Genomic DNA, 11,750 nt, shown 5'->3' with positions numbered 1-11,750 from the left:
GCATTCTGAACGCGCATGGCGCGAGCTTTCAAAGGGCCGGTGGGAGGCCCGTTCTCACGGTGAGATTCCTTTCTTGAGTGGACAACACTTAGGTTTCCTCCGTGCTGTTGTGCCCTTACTAATTTCTTTTTTCTTTACAGGTCTTTCCAAGGATATCACAATGAGGCCTCCATCTGGTGATGACGATATCCTCACCGAACCATCTGTTCCGAGGCAGGATAAAGAGAAGAAAAGAAAAAGGGCTCCGAGTTCTCCGAGCTTCGAGAAGAAGAAGCTAAGGAAAGGATTGGTGCGTAAACCCAAGGAAAGCACCAGTGCTCGAATACTGTCTCCGGACTCACTATATCGATTGAGGGATGAGTCCGAGGGGGAAGGTGAAGTCTTTGATCTGGTGGCGAGTGAGCCGCCGCAGCTCGAAGGGCAAGGGGCCTCCGAACCAGAGGGAGGTGAGGCCGATCTTCATCTAGTCGGGAAGGCCGAGGAGGAGGCAGGAACTGAAGCTTCCCGGGATGCGGGCTAAGCCCCGCAGGAAGCTCTTGGCCTGATAGAGATTACCGAGTCGCCCTCGTTCATAGAGTCGATGTTCAACGAGGCCCAAGGTGCAAAACAATGCCCCATCAAGGGGGCCCATAGAGCAAACGACCCCTTTCGTGGTTTTTTTTATGGCATGGATTCGGCGGCCACAGAGGACGCCATCGGATTTGGATATATAGAGATACCGAGGAAGAGCTCACCCTCTTAAGCAAGCGGGCTTCCTTGAGCCCGAAATTGGTCGATCGATTCCCTGCCCCAAGTGTTAATCCCGATTGAAAGCGATCCATTGTTATCTCCCTTCCGAAGGATGCCCGAGTCCTCTCCGCCCCCTAGGGGTAACCAGTTATCTTCGGTGTTTGGTGACCGAGGATAATCGAACCAAGATGAACAAGGTGGATGCACCCTGCCTTTTCAACAAAGCACAATAGGCATTGAACCGAGTAACTTCATGCTTTACTAAGTGATTTTTTGATTTACACTTAGATTATTTTGTAGATAACTTAGTGTTTCTTTTCGTGCTCGTAGGCCTCGGTGCTTCATAATAAGACTTTTTAAGGTACCGGGACGAGCTGAAGCAACCCGACACTGAAGTTCGTGAGCTCACTAAGAAGAGAGACGCCTTTAAACTTCTTAGCTCAATTCGAAGGGGAGGTTAAGAATCTCCGTGCCGAGCTGGAAGTTGCCTGGAAGGAACATGCTGATTTGATCTAGCAGGTAAAAGTTTTTGAGGTTAGTGACGATGAATTTGATTCGGTGGCTGATGGTCAAAATTCGCAGGTCCAGCAAAAACTCGATCGGATTGACCAGATTCGAGCTGAAATGGATATAGTCAAAGCTGAGACCAATGAATGGAGAGGCCGAATGGATCATCTGGCCTCGAAAAAAAAGGTTGTTCGGGCACAACTAACTTCGACTGAAATCCATCTTAGAGCAGCAAAGAAGAGGGTCGAGGTTAAGACAAAAAAGCTTGAGGAGCTCCAATCCCGGTTTGGTTTGGCTGTCTCAGATCAAGAAAGTCTGGCCAAGGAGCTTAAAATGGCCAAGTCTAAGGTCGTCGTTGTCAAAGCCAAAGATGATGAAATGGTGGCCCAGTACAAGGCTGATGCCGAGGCGGCTTAGGACCTTATAAAAAATATAGTTCAGCATATGAAGTGGCAATTACAAAGGGAGGCCCTCGAGGAAGTTCACGCTCGGGGTTTTGATTTATCGGTTGAGATCGAGAATGCCAAGGTGCTCGAAGCTGAGGCCAGGAAGCTGGCTTATCCCGAGGAGGAAGATTTCGAGGTGTATGAAGATTTGGGTTAATCCGAGGGAGGCGGAGACCTCTAAGGTGATGATGCGGCCCCCGACGAAGACTAGGCCACTTAGGACCCTTTTAGATGTTTTCATTTTTGCTTTTTGTATCACCCTCTTGTTGAGACCGTTCGGCCTTTGTAAAAAATTACATCGGGGCTGTTTGGCCCTTGTAAAAAGAATTTTTGATATGTATATAAGGCTTTTTCCCTTCAACAGCTTTTGAATTTTCCCTTTGCTTTATTATTTATATTCGCAAAGATCGAAATGCCTTAGCATGAAGTAGTTAGGTTACGTTCGGAGGTTTGAACAAACCTTGACTTTAACATTATTTCGTTTTAAGGCATCATGGGAATTCAGTATTAGCGAAAATATTTTCCCAAAGTAGTTTAGATTATAGTTTGCCGAGGGTAGCCTTTAGAACCAGTATGAATTTTTTTTTTGAAGGCCTTGTTTTTGTTACGGGTCTCGGACATCTCCGAGCCATTTCAGTATAGCCGTAGCCTTTTTAATTCGGTCGTTTCCCAGTGGGCTTTACTCCGAGTTATCCGGGCTTTGCCTAAGATAATAGTCCTTAATTGGGGTGGCCGTAGCCTTTAAGGTTCGGGCGTTTCCTAATAGGTCTTGTGCCCCTAGGCTTCGGTAGCCCGAGTTTGATTTTCGATGGCAGTCCCCGATTAGGGTGATAGTTTGAACCCAGGCAAAGGCAGCCCTTGGGCTCAGTAACTTTAGGGGATCGAATGTACGAAATTCCTTAAAATAAAAAAGAGAAATTCTTAAAGGACAAGATATTTATCCGTAAGGTAGAAACTTCTTTTATTCTTGTACATGATAGTTACACATGTGTACAGGTTTCATGCCAGGGCTCGAGTAGTCTATGTGGGCACGGCTAATGTGACTGTTTTGCCCTTATAGTAAATCCTACCAATCGAGCCGAGATCATTGAATCGTAAAGTTTCCTTCCTTGCTAAAGTTGTTATCCGAGGGTGATGCCCCCCCAGTGTTCAGGGCCGAGCATAGAGAGGTCGCAAATACTATTGTCGTGACCTTCGATACCGGTTCGTAACCGTCCTTCAATTCTAAGTTATCACAATTTACCGTTGCCTCGCTAAAAACCTTGCCAAAAAATCCATTTGGGACAAAACCGATTCAAGGGAAAAAGAGTGCAACGCGCGCTTTTAGACCTAAAAATTGTATCGTTTCTCGATGATTCCCTGCAAATGTTAGTTCGGAATGTATATAAATAAAAGGAAATGAATGGGATCGTACCTTAGCAATAGTATCGCTTCAAGTGATCTATGTTCCAGTTGTTTGGTAGTTGCTCACCGTTCATCATTCCGAGTTTGTACGATCCTTTAGCAGTGATCTCGATTATTTGGTAAGGGCCTTCCCAGTTTGACCCCAACTTTCCTCCATTCGGGGTTCAGGTGTTTAGTGTCACATTCCTTAGTACCAAGTCCCTGACACTGAATTGTCGAAGGTTGGTCCTTCGATTGTAATATCTCTCGATCCGCTGCTTTTGGGCGGCCAACTGGACAAGGGATGCTTCACGTCTTTCATCCAAAAAATCGAGGCTCGTGTTCATAGCTTCACCATTTGATTCCTCGATTGCATATCATAACCTGAGACTTGGCTCTCTGACTTCAACCGGTATTAGAGCTTCGGCGACGTAGACTAGTGAGAACGGGGTGGCCCCGGTACTGGACTTTGAAGTAGTTCGGTATGCCCATAAGACTTCGGGCAGAATTTCCTTCCACCTTCCGTTGGTGTCGGTTAACCTCTTTATGAGGTTTTGGAGTATGGTTTTGTTGGTCGATTCTGCTTTTCCGTTCCCACTAGAGTAGTAGAGTGTTGATAAAATCCTTTTGATCTTATGATCTTCGAGGAACTTATTGTAACAACCCGACCGATCGTTTTGAGCTCTAGCACATCATTCGGCCGTTTGAGGCCATGAGCAGCTTCATTTCAGGTATTACGACTTGTACGCGTGGTCGGAATTGAATGTCGGGGAGATCGGAGTTGTTATTGGAAAGAAAATCCTCATTTCGAAAGCCTTAAGTTGGAAGAATTGACTAAGATTGGATTTTTGAGTAAACGACCTCGGAATCAGGATTTGAAGGTTCCAACAGGTTCGTATGATGATTTAGGACTTGGGCGTATGTCCAGATCGGGTTTTGGGTGACCCGGGAGCGTTTTGACCCCTATTATGGAAAATAGCATTTTTTAAGGATTTCATAAATTTGGGTTGAAGTGCATTTCAATGTTATCGATATTCGTTTGGGATTCCGAGTCTGAGAATAGATATGTATGGTGATACTGGTTTCGGGAGCGCATCCGGAAGTGGATTTGGAGGTCCGTAGGTCATTCTGGAGTCATTTGGCGAAAGTTAGAAATTTGAAGATTTTGGGAAGTTTGACCGGAAGTGGACTTTTTGAAATCAGGGTCGGATTTTGATTCCGGAAGTTAGAGTAGGTCGGTAATTTCAAATATGACTTGTGTACAAAAATTGAGGTCAATCGGACGTGATTTGATAGGTTTCGGCATCGAATGTGAAAGTTTGAAGTTCAAAAGTTCATTAAGCTTGAATTGGAGTACGATTCAAGGTTTTAGCGGGATTTGTTGTGAGTTAAAGGCTCGACTAAGTTCGTAATATATTTTGGAACTGGTTGGTGTGATTGGACGGGGTCCTGGGAGTCTCGGGTGGATTCCGGATGGTTAACGAGCTAAATTCGGCCTTATGAAGATTTGCTAAGCCTGCTGTCATCTGGTGTAACCGCACCTGTGAGGTCTTGGCCGCAGGTGCGGAGCCGCAGAAGCGGCCAAAAGGGCGCAAATGCGATTTTGGTGGGGAAGTGCTGAGACCGTAAATGTGGTCATCTCGCCGCAGAAGCGAGACCGCACATGCGGAAAGGAAGGCATAGAAGCGGAAGTGGGCAGCTGGGGGATTGACCGCAGAAGCGAAATATTTGCGCACCTGCAGAATCGCAGAAGCGGTCAAGTGACCGCAGGTGTGAGGATCGCTGGGCAGAGGAGGATTCTTATAAGCGGGACTTGGCCCATTTTTTCTCCCATTTTTGGGCAATTTTGGAGAGCTTCAAGGGGTAATTTTATTCAAGCATCACAAGGTAAGTTGTTCCCACTTGTTATAAGTGAAATACATAGTTTGTATAAGGATTTAAACATAGAAAATAGTATAAATTGTGGGGTTTTGGTATTTTTGGATTTTACCACGAATTTGAGCATGGAATTGGACATAAATTATATATTTGAGATAGTGAGGTTATGGGTAAACTTTATCTTTGAATATTTTCGGAATCCAGGCACGTGGGCCGGAGGGTGATTTTATCGACTTTTCGAATGGAGTTGGGAATTGTTGTAAATAGGATTATAATGAGTATTAGAGTATATATTTATGGATTTTCTCATTTATTGACTAGTTTTGGAGCGTTGGGCATCGATTTGAGTTGACTGAATGCTTGGGAGCTGGTTATGAAACTTCAGAGCGAGGTAAGTCTCTTTTCTAATCTTGTAAGAGGGAATTTACCCCATAGGTTAAATAATTTAATATGTGCTTCTATTTGTGGGGGCTACGTACGTACGAGGTGATGAGAGTCTGTGCGTAGCTACTATTATGCTTATGTCCGGGTAGTCTAGGACCCAAATCACGTTATACTTGCGATTCTTGCATCCTACTTGTTAATTTAACCGTTTAAAACAGATTGGGACTTGATAAAGGAATTTCAAAAGGGTTAGACTTCACCTACTTGGGTTTTGGACGAGTCACTTGACCGTTAATGAGAATTGATATTTCTTTAAGCATCAAACCTAAATAAATCCTTGATTTGGTTGTCTGAATGTGTTTATCTTTTGTGGAATGGGCCTAACACCTCGGTAGATTAAATAGATGCATTTATGGTTCGCGCCGTTCGACTTTCCGGCAATGCACAGTTTAATATTATATTGGATCAGGTCATACGACCTCGCCATGATTTGCGCATGACTTAATTGATTGTTTTGGAATTATTGATAATTGATATGGTCTCATTGGTTGGAGATATAAATTGTTAAAAGATGAAAATAAATTTTGAAATCCCCTATTAACAAGAGAATTATTTACCTGCCTCATGTTATTGAGTTTACCGTTGCCTCATAAAATCCATAATTTATTATATTATCGGCATATTATTATTGGACCACTAGTAAGTGTCGGAGTCGATCTCTCGTCACTACTTTTTTGAGGTTAGACTGGATACTTACTGGGTACACGTTGATTTACGTACTCATACTACACTTGCTGCACATTTTTTTGTAGGTGCATATATGTCTAGCAGCCTTGCGGGCGCAGAGGTGTGGTCAATGCGGAGACTTATGTAAGCTGCATTTCCATCTATGATCCGCAGCCAGCAGAGTCCTCTTCAGAGTTACGTATGTATTTTCCTGTCTAATTTGTATTCTGGACAGGTGTTGTATTTTATTTTATCTTCCTAGTTGATGCTCATGCACTTGTGACGCCGGGTTCTGGGATGATTACGAAATGTTCAGTATTGAAATTTGAAAATATTGTTATCTACTCTGTAAATTCATCTTTTACTAGTTAAATTGAAGTAAATTTACGATTTCAAAAAATATTAAAATGAGAATTTTATTAACTATTTAGTGTTGGCTTGCCTGACAATGGTGTCCGGTGCCATCACGACCTTTAACGGATTTTGGGTCGTGACAACATGGTATCAGAGCACTAGGTTCACTTCGGTCTCACGAGTCATGAGCGAGTCTAGTAGAGTCTTGCGGATTAGTACGGAGACGTCTGTACTTATCTTCGAGAGGCTACAGGGCTATTAGGATCACTTCCCTTCTTGATTCCTCATCGTGCGATTTGATTTCTTTGAGGCTTATGCCTTCATTTCTTTCCCATTCAATTTTATGCGACGTGAAGCGCTGGTTATAAATCAGGAATTGAGGAATTATAATGGTACTACAGATATGGTGCGGGATGTTTCTCCCTGCGTAGTTGATTGGGCTATTGTCGTCGCCTTGTGGAAGGATATTCTGTCATTTCAGCTCAGTGGCGATAATTCTGAGAGCTTTGAGGCTATGCACAAGTTGCTATGATGCTCATGAGTTATTATTGCACAGTATTGATGTGATGGTAGGATGCTTGCCTATGTCTCGGGGCAGTGAATGACTTGAAAGGAGGTTTACTCAGTGCATGATTCAGAGATTTGGTATTTTACTTTCAACGGAGGAAAGGCAAGCGAACTAAGAATGTTCAGACTTAGGTTGATGGAGTAGCGGGACTCGATATTTTCGAGCGTGGTGGAATCTCCGCATGTGATGTGGCATCATCGTCCTTGATTGGTTATAATGTGTTAAGTTTGCCGGTGTTATAGTTTCCTTCAATTCGCCTCGAGGAAGAGTATTATAAATGGTGCCGGGAAAGCGGCTGTCAGAGGTCGCAGTGTGCAGTGTTTCAGGATCGAATTGGCATTCCTGGTATTGATGGCTCGAGAAAGATGATTTTCGAAAAGGTTTAAAGTTGGTAGCGATCTATCGGTTCAAGTGCTACAGAGGTAGATTTTGATTTAAGGCAACAACTAGGCAGCGAAGGATGAGGAAGGACATGTAGGCGGCGCCTTGCGATGGATAAACTTGTAGAAGGCCAAGTGTGAGAAACGGGAGTCGGGTAGTTGCTTAAAGGAGTGAGTTTGACCAAAGTGGGAGAGTGGCAGAGTAGCATGTAGGTTCTGTGATAGGATAGCTACACATCTTGAGGAAAGTTTAGAGTGAATTGGGAATTATGGTGGACGGTAATTGGGTCTACGGACTTAATTTGAAATATTGGCTATTATACGGCGAGAGATTGGATACAACATAAAGGATTTGCTTGATATGAAGAAGGATACAACATGACTTTGGATTGGAATGTATTGTCGCACCTTTAGTTGACGTCCATGAGGAGTGAACAGACTGGTGCAGCTGGTGAATGAGCTCGGACTCAGGATGATCTACTGATTTCGTAGTAATTATACCCAGTGCAGCGACGTTGGAATATATCGGCATTTAATTTCCACAGGTGGGTTATCTCCTGTGAGCAGGTTAGCGGTCGCGTGGTGTTGACGAAGCTTTTGCGAAGAATTCTACTGGCTACCCGGTAAGAGATTGAATATGTAAATGTGGCTAGTGGTTCGGAGTGTTCATTAAAGGTTAATGGAAGGATTTCTAGGAATTTGGCGGGTTGATTGTGCTAGATCATGTCGATGAAGGAAGAATCTTGGTGGGTTCCAGTTTTATGCAACAATAGCTTCAAGCTAAGTAAGAGAGTCCCACCGCCTACAGTTGGATTGCATGGTCGTCTATTTGTAAGATTTCTAGTTATCGGCATATTGATCGGTTATTACGACTAAGGAAAGAGAACATCAGTGGTAATTTGAGCAAGCGATTTGAGGAATGTATGCTATAGTTAGCCTTATCGATTCATGCTCAGGCTTTGGGAAGATTCAGGATTTATGCTTCGTGTAGGGGCGAGTTACAAGGAAGATGATTCGGCCATGTGCTTCTTTGAGAGGGTGCTCATATGCTAGCAGAGACTTGGAGTTGATTATATTCGGGACCAAGTCAGAGTGGGTAACTCTCAATAACAGTCCTAGTGGATTCAAAAGTTAAGATGTGGTGCCTAAGGATTTCGAGTCCATAGTATGGTTGAACATCGAGCTTTTGCAGCGGATTTTGATAAAGGAGCTTGGAGTGTTCCGTGTTATCTTTGGTCTACGAGGTATCACGAGAGGAAGGGGAGAATGTAACTTTGGATTTATAAAAGAATCATCAAAATGGGTAGATCAGTGGAAGACGCGATTATGCGTACAAGGAGTGTATGAAATGGTTCGTGGGTTTTGAGACAATGTAGTCTTGTGAAATAGGATCACTCAAGACGAGTGTGGATTGAGTTCGCCATATTTTGAATGGAGCTATTATTATTCCTAAGGCAAGTCCAGGGTAAATTAAAAAGAGTTAGGTCGGTTAGCAATGGTTGAATCGGCATAATGATGGCAATGATCACCTCCTTCAGTGTGCTAGGTTATTCATGTGATTTGTGACGGTACGTTCGAGGTTTGACGGTCGCCGTAACTTATCTTATTGGGAGACTTTCGAGTATTATGGCATGTTATGTGCAGATGGATCCCGGAAGGTTTATGGTGGTTTAGACCACTACTTGAGGTTGGTATTTTCTGCGGATATGAGGATTCAGTCGCGTGTTGCGATGGTTCTCTTGGAATGAGTTAAGTAAAAGGTTTTTATGTGATGAAGTGTTTACCCTATTAGTAGTTCGGAAGTTAAGATGAAATTCTTGTACTCTTGCGCATTGGCATGATTAAGTGCAGTGATCGACATGGGATTCGGAAGTTGAGGATCAAGGTTGCAGTTTGGTGTCGACAAGAATGTCAAGAGCTCGGATGAGCGGGAAAGGATTCAGATAGTTAGAGTAAGCTGGTATTGTCTTTAGCGTCACCTGAGATTGGTGTCCTGTGTAAGAGGCTTTGAGTAGTGATTTCGGATTTTTGAATTGCTTTACAACATTTGTGCGGCCGGTGGTATGGATGTGCAGACTTGTTATCTAGTGCGGAAGGTGGTAGGAGCACGTCCCACGGGGAAGATTGTATAAGTGTGACATGTAGTCACTTGATTGATTGAAGATTGGAACCAAGTGTGGAGATTGCGGTACTATTGTTCATGTGAGAATTTATGCCTGGAGGGCGCTCGGTTCATTTGGTTGTGGAGGTTTGTTCCAGATATGATGGTTGTTCTTGTGTGTTATGGGGAAAGGGGTTATTATGAACCCTTGAAAGGTTATTAGACTAGTATGGTACGATCCGAATCGGCTTGAGGTCCATGGGTGGATCTAGATATGAATGTGGGCTCTATGTCAGGCCGGAGGTGTTCATTTTAGCATAGCGCTCCTTGTGGAGGAGTATTCGGACGTTGGATGTTAATTCATCACCGGCTACTTCATGCAATATTGTATTGTGTTGTGTGAATTGTGAAACTACTTGTTAATTTCATATGTGTTGAGGTTCCGCGCAGCGATGGTGTTGTATGAGCAGGATGTCTCTCGATATGCAAATCATATATCGCACCTTAGTTGTGCTTGAGTTTTGTAGCGCATGGCGCTACCTGTCCCCCCCAGGGATGGTATTATGCACTTGGCATGCTTGTGGCCAATATACTAGTATATTGTTTGGATCGGGTTGCACGCCGCAACAGTGTGATGTTGAGTACAGTCCCCTATAGCTATTTTTGTGTGTTTTGTTTTCCATTTTCTAAGGAAGGTTCATGATGCCTTTTCAGTTGTCTAAATTAGTTATGCGGGTTGAGTGATCCTTTCTAGAGTTCATTTTCCTTAGGTATCACGTTTGGGTTTGTATCTTATTGGCACATTGTGGCATCATATGCGACTTTTGGTTGTGCCTGAGGTGGCTTATTGCCTGGGCAACTTATACTGGATGAGACGAGATTTTTGGATCTGGGATCAGTGCGATCGGATTATATGAAGTATATTAAAGAGCAAATACCATTATTCGGTTCATAATGGGGTGATGATTCTAGTCAAGAGGAGAGGTTCAACGATTTGTTGACTTGGCAGTTGGTTATGAATTTCTACACGTCTCTTCCGTCGTGGCGGTATTGCCAATGTTGAAACAAGACTTATATATATCATGAGGTGTATTGTGAGCATCAGATTCGTGAGATTTTGGCTATTGTTATCAGAGGATGTTATTGGTCATGTAAGTTATGCAGTGCGTAGAGTGGATCCAACAAAGGTATGCAATCATGTATTGGTGCATCGTATAGAAATTGATATGGTGTTCGTATGATGGAAGCAGGCCTGGCAGAGAAATCCGGATGTTGGAATTGGGCTTTAAGTCCTAATGGGCTAAGAAAAAGGGGAAATCTTCAGAGTAGCTCGAGCTAATATGCTCAACTGAGTTGTGATAGCACGGGTGGGTGCACGAGGTGTTAACCAGTGATTTTGGACAACTCCAGAGCAGTTCTTAACACGTTCGAGGACGAACGTAGGTTTAAGTGGGAGAGAATATAACGACCCGACCGATCGTTTTAAGCTCTAGCGCGTCGTCCGGTGGTTTGAGGCCATGAGCAGCTTCATTTCAGGTATTACGACTGGTACGCGTGGTCGGAATTGAATGTCGAGGAGATCGAAGTTGTTATTGGAGAGAAAATCCTCATTTCAAAAGCCTTAAGTTGGAAGAATTGACTAATATTGGATTTTTGAGTAAACGACCTCGGAATCGAGATTTGAAGGTTCCAACAGGTTCGTATGATAATTTAGGACTTGGGCGTATGTACGGATTGGTTTTTGGGTGACCCGGGAACATTTCGGCGCCTATTGTGGAAGATAGCATTATTTTGAAGGATTTCATAAATTTGGGTTGAAGTGCATTTCAATGTTATCGATATCCGTTTGGGATTTCGAGTCTGAAAATAGCCCTGTATGGTGATTCTGGTATCGGGAGCGCGTCCGAAAGTGGATTTGGAGGTCCGTAGGTCATTCTGGAGTCATTTGGCGAAAGTTAAAAATTTGAAGATTTTGGAAAGTTTGACCGGAAATGGAGTATTTGATATCGGGATCGGATTTCGATTTCGGAAGTTGGAGTAGGTCGGTAATGTCAAATATGACTTATGTGCAAAATTTGAGGTCAATCGGACGTGATTTGATAGGTTTCAGCATCGAATGTAGAAGTTTGAAGTTCAAAAGTTCATTAAGCTTGAATTGGAGTGCGATTCATGATTTTAGCGTTGTTTTATTGTGAGTTAAAGGCTCGACTAAGTTCATAATATGTTTTAGAACTGGTTGGTGTGATTGGACGGGGTCCCAGCCTCGGGTGAATTTCGGATGGTTAACGGATTAA

The sequence above is a fragment of the Nicotiana tabacum genome, chromosome 13 (assembly GCF_000715075.1).
Source record: "Nicotiana tabacum cultivar K326 chromosome 13, ASM71507v2, whole genome shotgun sequence".
In the NCBI taxonomy this organism is placed as follows: domain Eukaryota; kingdom Viridiplantae; phylum Streptophyta; class Magnoliopsida; order Solanales; family Solanaceae; genus Nicotiana; species Nicotiana tabacum.
Note: the sequence above shows the minus strand (reverse complement) of the source record.